Here is a 12,988-nt window from a genome sequence, read left to right as displayed (position 1 = left end):
ATCGCGCATTGAACAATATCCGTTTGTTTTCTGACACGTGCTTGTCACACCATATGTGACACTTGACACGCCCTTGTCTTTGTTGGACCAGTGCTGGGATAGTAATCGGTCCTTTTGTCAACCTACATGCACACCAATAAAGAGGTTAAATACTCAGTTAACACTTACCGAAAGGTAAAGTAGACGGATATTTTGAGGGAGTGAGTGTCGGGCCTTCCATCCATTATGGCGGCTTGAAAACAACTGACTTCAGGAACCCGCCGTTAGGTGCCGCCGCTGAAACCCTCGCGTAGTAACATTTTACGAATGTATTAGAATATACAAATAGCTGCGGCATTAGTTGCTTTAATATAGAGAAAAATATAACGTAAAACTCTTAAAAGACCGTTTTTTTGTCCGAAATCGTTATAATCCATGCGCGTTTTGGATATTACTGACTTAGGAACTAGTTTGTAGGGTGCACTGCAAGGCAGATATGAGGCTCAGTCTGTGTATAGAGGCGGTTGTGAAACAATAACAATGGACTCAGAAAATCCAAGCCACCTAACTCTATAATCAAAGATGCTTGCCCCCCTGGCATCTCCCCAAGGTAAAACGTATACGAAAATGCATTATAATAATAATTCTTTCACGCGCTAAGCTACTACGAATATTGGTTTACTCCCAAACAGACAAAAGTAGTCTTGATACACTCTGCTTGAAGGTCAAATTATAGGCAGGAGCAAATGCAGACGAAGGAAGGCTCTTCCAGAGTTTATCAGTGTAAAGGATGAAAGAGTGAAGGCGCTGGTTAACTTTAGCATAAGATGTTTGGCAAGATAAAACATGCAGTAATTGACTTAAATTAGAAAAGTATAGATTTAGGAGGGAAATGGGCAGGCATTGGTTTAGTAATAGGGTGGTGGGGGAATGGAATAGACTCAGCAATCACATCGTGATTGCAGGGACGATAGCTTGTTTTAAGAGTAGACTGGATAGCTACATGGACGAGGCAGACAGATGGTAATGGGGAGGAATCTGGAGCTGTCGTGTGTAGGCAATTCGGCCTCTTGCCGCGGGATGAGGGGAGGCATGCAGGTAGCAAGTTCAGAACAGCTGTCAGCGTGGAAATGATTAGAATTTCCACATTATCATTATTTATATATATATATATATATATATATATATATATATATATATATATATATATATATATATATATATATATATATATATATATATATATATATATATATATATATATCACTTACCCAGCTGGCATCCTTCCGTAATAAATGTAGCTTCACATCAGGCTGTGTCCTCTTTATCACCACAAAGAGACATGATTTGAAACTGCGGCTGGTAATCGTGGCGGCCGCGGCGGTGTTATGATTTTTGAACGAGGCAGCGTTGCAATCGGAGCAGAGAAAGATACTGCTGCGAATAGCGGTATAATAAACAGTATAAGTTAGACCAAGATAATTATATTCACCCACTCTTTCCCCCTACAAACTAATGATTCAATGTAAATCATTACTGATGGAAGTCAGCGTGCGTGCTAAAACAATGAGTTTGGAAGAAAAGCATTATCACATGGCTTTTAAAGAACGGCAGTAGGGCTACAACCTTGGTTCATTCCAGTATGTATACAGAAAGGTTAAACACATAAAACACATCTAGCCACTGGTAGCCTCCCACAAATGCAGAGAAAGTAATATAATTGCGGTACAATAATAGCATTACTCATGGCATGCAGTCAGGCTATATCTACCTGGTAAATATATATATATAGTTCCTACTGTTCATTTTAATGTTTATCTTCTTATATATTTTTTTATTTAAAATGGGAAATAACCAGACTGAAGAAAAATAGTAGCAACATTTGCTGCTTGATCCCATGAAGCAACACTGCTGATGGGTATCTGGGGGTTGGGGGTGGGTCTGGAGCAAGGAGACTATAGAATAGGAGAGGGGGCCTCTATGGGAGACCAAAGACTATAAAAGAAAGATGGGAAAGCTCCCATCTAAAAGCGATAAAGATAATGTGAGGCAGATATAGACCAGCAGCGCCATCTGTTGAGGCGACGCCAAACTATATCAAGTACGTCATCTGCAGGTGTACGGTCTCCTCTTCATCTTCTTGTGACCTTATCGCTTTGTAATTTATCATATTATGCGTAGATCTTATTTTTGACATTATGTATGAACAATGTATATTTTTTCATCATTCATTATGTATTATATTGTTGTGCTGGAAGCTTCCCCCGGCGACCATAGGCCTCTAGAAGGCTCCCGGAGAAACGAGCAAGGGGGCGGGGAGCAGGGCGAGCGTCCGCGCCCCGCGGGGCGCGGCCAGGCGCCGGGCGGGAAGTGTTGCCAACTCGCACATATTTTTGCTACATGTTCTTGTATGATCTAAAATATACTGTAACATTCTAGACTGTACTGTTCTGGATATATATAGGAGAAGAGGGCGAGAGAGTGCCAGTCCCAGTCATAGTAAGCTAGTGGTAAGTGAAGAGTCAGAGTGAAGTGTACTACTAAGGAAGAATATTAAACTACAGAAGCTGTGCAAAGTGTTTACATATCTCCCTCCCACGGAGTCTCCTGAGGCGACACGGAACCCAAGTAACACGTCCGGCATTACATTGGCGTCAGTGTAGGCATTTTTTTTTTCGCCATGGAGACTCGTTCCCAAGCTGCCCAGAGGGACGACGTGTTGACTGAGCTCTTGGAAGCTTTGAGACTACAGGGGAAACAAGAAAGAGCACACCAAGAACTCAAAGAACAAAAAGAAAGAGCACAGCAACAACAAGAAAGAACACTCCAAGAACTCAAAGAACAATAAGAAAGAGCACAGCAACAACAAGAAAGAACACTCCAAGAACTCAGAGAACAATAAGAAAGAGCACAGCAACAACAAGAAAGAACACTCCAAGAACTCAAAGAACAGCTAGAAGATCGCTTCACGGGATTACAGCTACAGCTAAAAGCAGTACAAGATGGAAATGAGTCAGTACGAAGAGAAATGACTGATGTGATCACGAAGTTACGACAACGCCTGATAGAAGTGGAGAAAGAACATACAAATCTTCAACAAGAGATGGAGGTGGTACGGGAGACGACACACAAAGAAATATTAGAAGTGCAGGGAAAGGTGAACCGTACTGAACAGGCAGTTTGTGACGTAAGTGACAAAGTGAAGGCCCTTGAAGACTGCTTGGCTGGAAACGGACAGCCAGTGCCTGCAGGGGCTAGTTGTACCCAAGATGCTTCTCCTACGCAAGTCCGGGGTAGTTTGAGCCCTGTTTCGCCTGAGTTTATCCCCGCAAGAAGTTCCGCCAGACCCATGAGTCTGCTGGGTTCGCCTGTTAGAAAGAAGCCTCAGGAGTTTGATGGCAAGGTCTCCTGGGAGGCTTACCGCGCTCAGTTTGAGCTGTTGGCAGCTCGGAATGGATGGGATGACCAAGAGTGCGCGGTACAGCTGGCCACTAGCCTGAAAGGGGCGGCGCTGGAGGTCCTTGCTCAGCTCAACAATGCGACAAAGGGCAGCTACAGCGGGCTGGCACAGGCGCTGGAGCAACGATATGGGACCAAGCACCAGAACGAGCTCTTCAGGGTTAAGTTCAGAACCCGCAACAGGAGGCGCGGCGAGTCTCTTCAGGAAATCGCTCAGGACCTTGAGAGTATGGCGCACAAGGCATACCCAGGTGCCAGCCCTAACCTGCTGACGGTTTTGCTGCGTGATCAATTCATCGATGCCCTGGACAGCCCTCAGCTGAAGATACAAGTGAAGCAAGCTAAGCCAACATCAATGCAGGAAGCTCTGGCACGTGCCATGGAGTTTGAGTCCTTTGTTAGGTCTAGTTGGTCAAGCTTCAGGGACGACTCGACTTCTGGCTTTAGGGCACGAAAGGGCGCTGTCAGCGACACAGACAGGTTCCAAGGAACGTGCTGGTACTGCGAGAAGGTTGGGCACAAGGAGAACGAATGCTATAAGAGGAAGAAGGAATATGAAGGTGGCGCTAGGAAGAAGCCCAGGGAAGGACCCAAGTGCTGGAGCTGTGGAGAAAAGGGGCTCTGGAAGAATGAGTGTCGGAAAAATGTGCCCCCTGCGAGGAACCACCACTCGGGCGAGGTAAGAAGAACTGGTTCACGAGGGCAACGACCAGTCTGTCCTGTACATGCCCCGAAGATATCAATGTGCAGGAGAACCACCACGACGGGCTGCCAAGTGGAACAGACAGCGGAGGTGCCATGGGAAGACTTGGGAAAACTGCAGCGGGAGGACCGAGATCTGAGACCAATTATGGAGTGGCTGAGTCAGTCGTCAACGCGACCTGGGTGGGAAGTAATCTCGAGAGAAAGCCCTGCCACCAAGAATTACTGGACTCAGTGGGACACTCTTCGGATGGACGCTCATGACTCGGGTATTTCAGTAAATGTTGGCTGGAGCAAACAGACTCTGACAGCCCTGCAGCAAAGAGCACAGGCTTTGTCAAAAGAAGAGATACTTCGTGAGATTTGCCATTATTTAGTGTTACTCTTGTTACGCCAAGAATTTTTTTCCATATACTTTGCCAATTATTGCAAGTAATGCACCATTGTTGGTCTTGCCTGTTATAAATCAGATCTTGTTCAATTAACAAGCTTTGGGTGTCTGCCACTTTCCAGTTGTAATGCATGGAATCATTTATCTCCCCTGCCAGATATCACATGTAATGCACCATTGTTGGTTTTGCCTGTTATAAATCAGATCTTGTTCAGTTAACAAGCTTTAGCTGTCTGCCACTTACCAGTTGTAATGCAAGGAATCCCCTGCCAGATATCGTATGTAATGCACCATTGTTGGTTTTGCCTGTTATAAATCAGATCTTGTTCAGCTCACAAGCTTTGAATATCTGCCATTGTTTATTTCAGGTGTAATGCTTGGAAGCATTTGTTCTCTGCCCTACCCAACATGATGCAATGCTTTATTGTGGATTTTGCCTGTTATATTTAATCTTGTTCAGGTAACAAGCTTTTGGTGTCTGCCTTACCAAATAATGTGCTGCAGTGACACTTGTCTTGGTTTCATAATGCATGTAATTTCATCACACTAAGTGTCTATCATCACGTGTCTGGCATCATTAATGTGGCTTCCAGGAGTAATCTTGTTTGTATTACAGCATGCAATGTATTCTGCTTTATATGATATACATAATCACATAGGTATGATTTTTTTTTTGACAAAATGTATGGCAGTTGATATTCTTGACTAATGCCTCATAAACTGTGTGAAAAATAATGCCTTTTTGAGGGGGGGGGGGGGGGACAGAGAGTGGTTTGGTTGGTTGGCCAGTTCAAGGAGTTTCATATCAAATGATTTTATTACATCCAACTTTAATGTGTGCTAAAAACATATATTTTATTACATCCAACTTTAATGTGTGCTAAAAACATATATTTTATTACATCCAACTTTAATGTGTGCTTCCTGCAATAAATGCTACATGTTTACTGATGTAGCTTATGAAATACATATCACTCTCTGCCCTGTAGTTTGGTGTGCCATATACTGCAGCATAACTTTCCTGCTATTTTCTTACACTATAAGTTGCCTTATTTTGTCTCATTTGCTTTTATCATATGTGCCTCCGCTGCATAGTTGTGCCTACTGAGCTTAATATCTTCATGACCATGACACCAAGGTCAGAGCTTGTGAGATCATATACCTTGTCCTACATCCCATTTTCACCTCCAGGCTCGGCTGTCTCCCAGGACCACCAAGTTATTGCATTCCATTTAAGACAACTCATGTGTTACCTTCTTCATGTCCTCCATCATGTATTTCAGTATGTTTTATGATGCTTTGCTCATATATTGATGTGCCTTACAACATTTTTATACAGTTTTTATTGTATATAACGCACCATTGTTGGTTTTGCCTGTTATAAATCGGGTCATGTTTAGTTAACAAGCTTTGAGTATCTCCCATTATTTATTTCAGTTGTAATGCTTAGAAGCTTTTGTTCTCTGCCCTGTCAAACAGAATGCAATGCTTGCCATTATCTGGCACTTGTACAGTTAGTATGATATTTTTACTCAGCTAAGAGCATGTTGCAAAAGGTAAAGAGTACAGTTAGGGCATACGCTGTAGCAGCGTGTGGCCTCGGTGCTCATCTCCGTAACATTGGCCCTTGAGGCTGTGCTGTTAGGGAACCCATTACCCTGGGACACAGGACCAGTGTGACATCCGGGTTACCACAGTTGCAAAGGCATTATAGTAATATAGCATGCATAGAATGTTATATGCTTTGCTTGTGTTTAAAGCACTGGATATGTTTGCTACACACACACACACACATATATATATATATATATATATATATATATATATATATATATATATATATATATATATATATATATATATATATATATATATATATATATATATATATATCTTAGCAAATGCTTTCTACACCATATTTTTCCTAAAATAACAAATTGATATAGTGTAGATAATACCTAATAAAACATAAGAACAAATTTATTTTTCTTTACCCCATTAGGTAGTAAATCATTTTACAATAATGAAAAAAAAAAAACGAGCAAAGGCTTCAAAAATAGTAAAGCTACCCCTGAAAAGTGACGTTTTTGGTGGGCCCCAATAGATGGCGCTACTTCCGCACGCCCAAGGAATTACTACATACCACTATCTCTTGGTATATACGGCCATATTGTTAGACTTCCCCATTCCCATCCCATCCCCATCCCTTACCCGTGGCCATAAACCGTAGTGTAAAGCGTCCCCATGTGGCTGGGGTTGTTTTACGTTACCCCGTGAGGGTGCGGATGGGTGGGAAAAGTGTTGACTCCGCGGGGTAGAGAGCAGGGGTGGGTTTCATCAAAGTTCCCAAGTCCTTGGAAGTGTGCTCAAGGAGTCCCAAGCGTGCGAGAAACCTTGGGCATGTTTCACGAAAGCTCCCAAGCCTTGGAACTCTGCCTATCTCGCTCGCCGCCTTGGGAGGCCGTGCGGGGTCTCCCAAGCGCTCCCAAGGAAGGTTCCAAGCGTCAGACTGTAAACATGGCAGCCCGTGAACAACCCCGCCAGCACCGACCAAGGAATTTTCGCCCGAGAAGGGACATCTTTAACCCTCTCGCGCACAGTAAGATACTAGAACATGCGCAAATAAAAATAGAGGAAAAATATATATAAACAATAGACACTAGTTTCAAGTCTCCGTATAGAGTATTGTAGACAATAAATTCTAAGTACCAACTCTTCCCCACTTGCTATCTCGAAATTTTGTGGGCCAACTTTTTTAGCCGAATATGTTTCGAAGCGGAATTTAGTGAGGATTCTTATGGTATCCTCAAAATCTTCGTACGCCTATTAGTTCCTGAGTTACACCAAGAAAACTATTTTTTCCTCTCCCGTCAGAGTAGGCTAACAACTAAAAATCGTTCCACGTCCCTCATTTACGTTCCTTAGAAAGGTTGCCATATGTTACCTCTAAGAAACTTATCCCAACAAATGACACTCCAAATTTTACGCACTTTCACCGTAAATTTAATTTTCAATCATTTTTTTTACTTTTATGACGCGTTTCGCGTCATCGTGCGCCAGGACCTTTTGCTTTGATGACGCGAAACGCGTCATCGTGCGCGAGAGGGTTAACGAGTACGATGACACCGAGTTCAAGAAGAGGTACAGGGTGGATCGTGCTGGCCTGTTGTTCGTCACTGACTTGGTGCGACACGTGATTGGCAACAGGACTGAGAGGAGCCGTGCGGTCACAGCGGAGCTGAAAGTGACGTTGACTCTGCGATACCTCGCCACCGAAAAAATGCAGCAGTGCAGCGCAGATGACTTTGGAGTTTCCCGGGCCACAGTCAGCAGAATCATCACCCAGACCGTGGACGCTCTCGTGACACAAGAGAATATGAGGCGGTTCATGGGGTTCCTTTTAAACCGGGGGGAGCAGCAGAGGATGAAGGCGGAGTTTGCCGAAATTGCTGGTTTTCCCGGTGTGGTGGGTGCTGTTGATGGCACCCACGTAAGAATAGTGGCCCCACATGAGCACGAAGAAGTGTACGTCAACCGCAAGAACTACCACAGCATCAATGTGCAAGTGTTATTTGATGCACAGTACAAGCTGCGGGCCATGGTGGCGAGGTGGCCAGGGTCTACTCACGACTCACTAAATGTTTGTTTACACCGTGGTGCCGTTGAAGATGCAGACGGAAAAAAATACGTGCACATATTCCTTACAATGAAGATACTATCGCTGTATTTCAACTAAATATCAATTGTTTATATTTATAATTCCATAATTATATATAAGAAGTGTAATTTAGGTTAATTGAAGACATATTAGACGTCAAGCGACGCGGAAGATTGGCAACGCTGGTTACTCCCAGACCGCTTCAATCCTACTTGGAAGCATGCTTGTGCTTGTGACCACGCCACAGCACTTCCAAGATGAGGCGGTCGAAGTTCTACTTGAAATGCCAATTAAGATCAGGCGAAAATTCCTTAGTCAGTGCTGGCGGAGTTGTTCACGGGCTGCCATGTTTACAGTCTGACGCTTGGAACCTTCCTTGGGAGCGCTTGGGAGACCCCACGGCCTCCCAAGGCGGCAGAGATGGCAGAGTTCTAAGGCTTGGGAGCTTTCGTGAAACATGCCCAAGGTTTCTCGCACGCTTGGGACTCCTTGAGCACACTTCCAAGGACTTGGGAACTTTGATGAAACCCACCCCAGGACATCTTTGGCTTTTCCTTCGTATATTTCATGAGTAAATAGTGTTCTATTTGTTATTATAGAAGGACATATAATGAAAAGCATCAGAATATTTGTATGACTGATATTATATCGCAAACTTTGCTAAAGTTAACATATATTTTTTAGTTTGTAAAGACTCTGGTGTTTCCATTTGATTGTAAACGTACAATTATTCCTGAAGATTCATTTATAATTGTCCCCAAGAATGGCAAAAGACGGCAGATTGATGACTGAATATGACATTATTATGGGAATACTTAACATATACTCACCAACACCGGAGAGTAGTTCAGCATGCTCTCTAAAGACAGATCCTCTCTTTATCCACACCACACTACATTCACACAACATATACACCTTTTCCCAAAATTTAAATTTCAAAATGGCGCACATACACCAAGCCTCGGAGTCCCCGCCTGGGGGGGGGACCACAAATTCCCCCAGGGAGGACTCCCCTTCTGGCTGCCGACCCGAGAGGTGTCTTGATAACTCCTCGAACCTCTTTCTTCTCAATTTCTGCAACATTCGCGGTCTTCGCTCTAATTTTCATTCTGTGGAACATTATCTCTCCTCCTCTAAACCTCACCTTCTCTTCCTTACCGAAACACAGGTTTCTGAGGCTACTGACAGCAATCTCTACTCTGTTCCCTCCTACTATCTCTATCCTAAATTTCAATCCAAAGCTGGATGTTGCGCCTACGTGCGCAACGACATCACTTGCTCTCGTGCCCACAACCTTGACTCTTCTGAATTTTCCACCATCTGGCTAAGACTTCATTGTCATTCTATTACTAAATACATCTGTGCTGTTTATCTCTCACCTAACTCTACCAACTATGTAAAATTCTTTGACTATTTGAATTCTAAAGTGGAGCACATCTTGACCCACTCTCCCTTCGCTGAAATCTCCATCCTAGGAGATTTCAATGTTCACCACCAGCTTTGGCTTTCATCCTCTTTCACTGACCATCCTGGTGAACAAGCCTACAACTTTGCTATCCTCAACGACCTAGAGCAGTTGGAGATCGGCCCAACATTCTAGAGCTCTTCCTTACCTCAAACCCTTCTGCTTATTCTGTCAAACTGTTCTCTCCGTTGGGCTCCTCCGATCACAATCTTATTTCTGCATCCTGTCCTATCGCTCCTGTACACCCTCTGGACCCACCGAAGAGGCGATGCTTCTGGCATTTGCTTCAGCTCGGTGGGACGACCTGATGATGTAATTTTCCGATTTCCGTGGAATGATTATTGCTTCCAGGATAGAGACCCCTCTGTGTGTGCTCAGCGCATCACAGAGGTGATTATCTCTGGAATGAGTATACATTCCTCGTTCTTTCTCTACTCCTCACGCTAAAAAGCCTTGGTTTAATCACGCTTGTTCTCGTGCTGTCAATGATAGAGGTAGCTCACAAAAGGTACCAGAGCCTTCAAACTAATGCTAATTATGAACTTTACATTTCTGCCCGAAATCGTGGCAAATCTATTCTCCGACTAACCAAAAATTCTTTCATTAATAAAAAATGTCAAAACCTTGCTTTCTCTAACTCTTCCCGTGACTTCTGGCATCTAAAAGCTTATCTCCTCCAACTTCACTTCTTCATCTTTCCTCCACTCCTCAGTCTGACAGCAACACTGCCGTCTCATCTATCTCTAAGGCTGAACTCTTCTCTCAAACTTTTTCTAAAAACTCCACTCTGGACGATTCTGGGCATATTCCTCCTACTCATCCCCTCTGACTCCTTTACGCCTGTTATAAAATTCTTCAAAATGATGTTTTCTATGCCTCTCTGGCCTCAATCCTCAGAAGGCTTATGGACCTGATGGAGTGCCTCCTATTGTCCTTAAAACTGTGCCTCCGTGCTGTCACCTGCCTGGTCAAACTCTTTCGCCTCTGCCTGTCAACATCTACCTTTCCTTCTTGCTGGAAGTATGCCTTCATACAGCCTGTGGCTAGAAGGGTGACCGCTCAATCCCTCAAACTACCGTCCTATAGCTTTACTTTCTTGTCTATCTAAAGCTTTTGAATCAATCCTTAACCGGAAGATTCAAAAGCACCTTTCCACTTCTGACCTTCTATCTGATCGCCAGTATGGGTTCCGCAAGGGGCGTTCTACTGGTGATCTTCTTAACCGACTCTTAGTCATCCTCTCTTAGCCGTTTCGGTGAAACCTTTGCTATTGCACTAGACATATCAAAAGCTTTTGATAGGGTCTGGCACAAATCTTTGCTTTCCAAACTACCCTCCTACGGTTTCTATCCTTCTCTCTGTACCTTTATCTCAGTTTCCTTTCTGACCGTTCTATTTCTGCCGTGGTAGACGGTCACTGTTCTTCTAAATCTATTAACAGTGGTGTCCCACAGAATTCTGTCTATCTCCCACTCTTTTTCTGTTGTTCATTGATGATCTTCTTTCCAAAACGAACTGTCCTATCCATTCCTACGCCGATGATTCCACTTTGCATTACTCAACTTCTTTTAATAGAGACCCACCTTCAGGAACTTAACGACTCAAGGCTGGAGGCTGCAGAACAGCCTCAGACCTAACTATAATTTCAGATTGGGCCAAGAAGAACATCGTGAACTTCAACGCCACAAAAACACAGTTAATCCACCAATCCACTCCACACAATCATCAAATCAACTATCCCTATTCTTTGACAACACCCAGCTATCACCTACCTCAACACTAAACATCCTCGGTCTATCCTTAACTCAAAATCTCAACTGGAAACTTCATATCTCATCTCTTACTAAATCAGCTTCCTCGAGGCTGGGCGTTCTGTACCGTCTCCGCCAGTTCTTCTCCACTGCACAGTTGCTGTCCATATACATGGGCCTTGTCCGCCATCGTATGGAGTATGCATCTCTTGTGTGGGGGGGCTCCACTCACACAGCTCTTCTGGACAGAGTGGAGGCTAAGGCTCTTCGTCTCATCAGCTCTCCTCCTCATACTGATAGTCTTCTACCTCTTAAATTCCGCCGCAATGTTGCCTCTCTTTCTATCTTCTATCGATATTTCCACGCTGACTGCTCTTCTGAACTTGCTAACTGCATGTGTCCCCCCCTCCCGCGGCCCCGCTGCACTCGACTTTCTACTCATGCTCATCCCCATACTGTCCAAACCCCTTATGCAAGAGTTAACCAGCATCTTCACTCTTTCATCCCTTACGCTGGTAAACTCTGGAACAATCTTCCTTCATCTGTATTTCCTCCTGCCTACGACTTGAACTCTTTCAAGAGGAGGGTATCAGGACACCTCTCCTCCTGTATTTGATCTTCCTTTCGGCCACCTCTTTTGTTTTACTTTAGGAGCAGCGAGTAGCGGGCTTTTTTTTTTTATTATTGTTTTCTTTTTTTGTTGCCCTTGAACTGCCTCCTTTGTTGTAAAAAAAAAAAAAAAAAAAAACATAAAAAATAGCATTTTTTGGTGACCACCTTGATCTAAGACAAAAATGCCATAAATGACACGACCTGGCAACTCCGGCGTGGCTGCCCAGGTGTGTGACGAATCATGGATTCCAACCTGTCTCATAAATTAACTTACCCGCGTTACTTGTTATCTACTTGTAGATCAACAACGCTATTGTTTTGTTTTATGATATATAATGTATATGAATACAATGGTGTGTAAAAAATGCATTATTTATCTCGTTTTCTGTAATTATTGGTTTGAAAGTGCTGCCAACATTATTATGACTTGCGGATTGGTCCCTCATATCTGTCCCGGGCATGGGAAGGTGACGGGGCGGCTTGTCCATACCCCAGTCCCGCGTATGGGGATGGGGACGGGTAGGGAATGGGGAAGACTAACACTATGGCGGATAGTCTCTCTGGTGGGGAGGCCAGCCCCGGGCCCACGCGCGGAGCTCCGTCGGCCGTCCAGAGATGAATCCAAGTCAACTTTTAGGTCCTTGATGGCGACGGTGGTGGCCTGTCCAGTGATGTTGAATAGTTTACATATTATGAAAATATGAAATGGAAGTACTTAGATACAAAATTACATATACATCCATTTCAATATAATAATAATTTAGATACATTTGCATTATGTATACGTCTGACTAAACTGTTCTATAGTGTTAGAAATACATATTTTGTTTCTTGTCCCGCATTTTGTTCTCTATGTTATATCATCAAGGCATTGCTGTGAGAATTTAAGGTTTTACCCGATTTTGATACCTCGCAACTCAATTAATCACCAGAGAGAGAGAGAGAGAGATCTTTGATAAGAAAAAAAATGG

The sequence above is a fragment of the Eriocheir sinensis genome, chromosome 22, assembly GCF_024679095.1.
Source record: "Eriocheir sinensis breed Jianghai 21 chromosome 22, ASM2467909v1, whole genome shotgun sequence".
Taxonomy (NCBI): domain Eukaryota; kingdom Metazoa; phylum Arthropoda; class Malacostraca; order Decapoda; family Varunidae; genus Eriocheir; species Eriocheir sinensis.
This window is presented reverse-complemented; position numbering follows the sequence as displayed.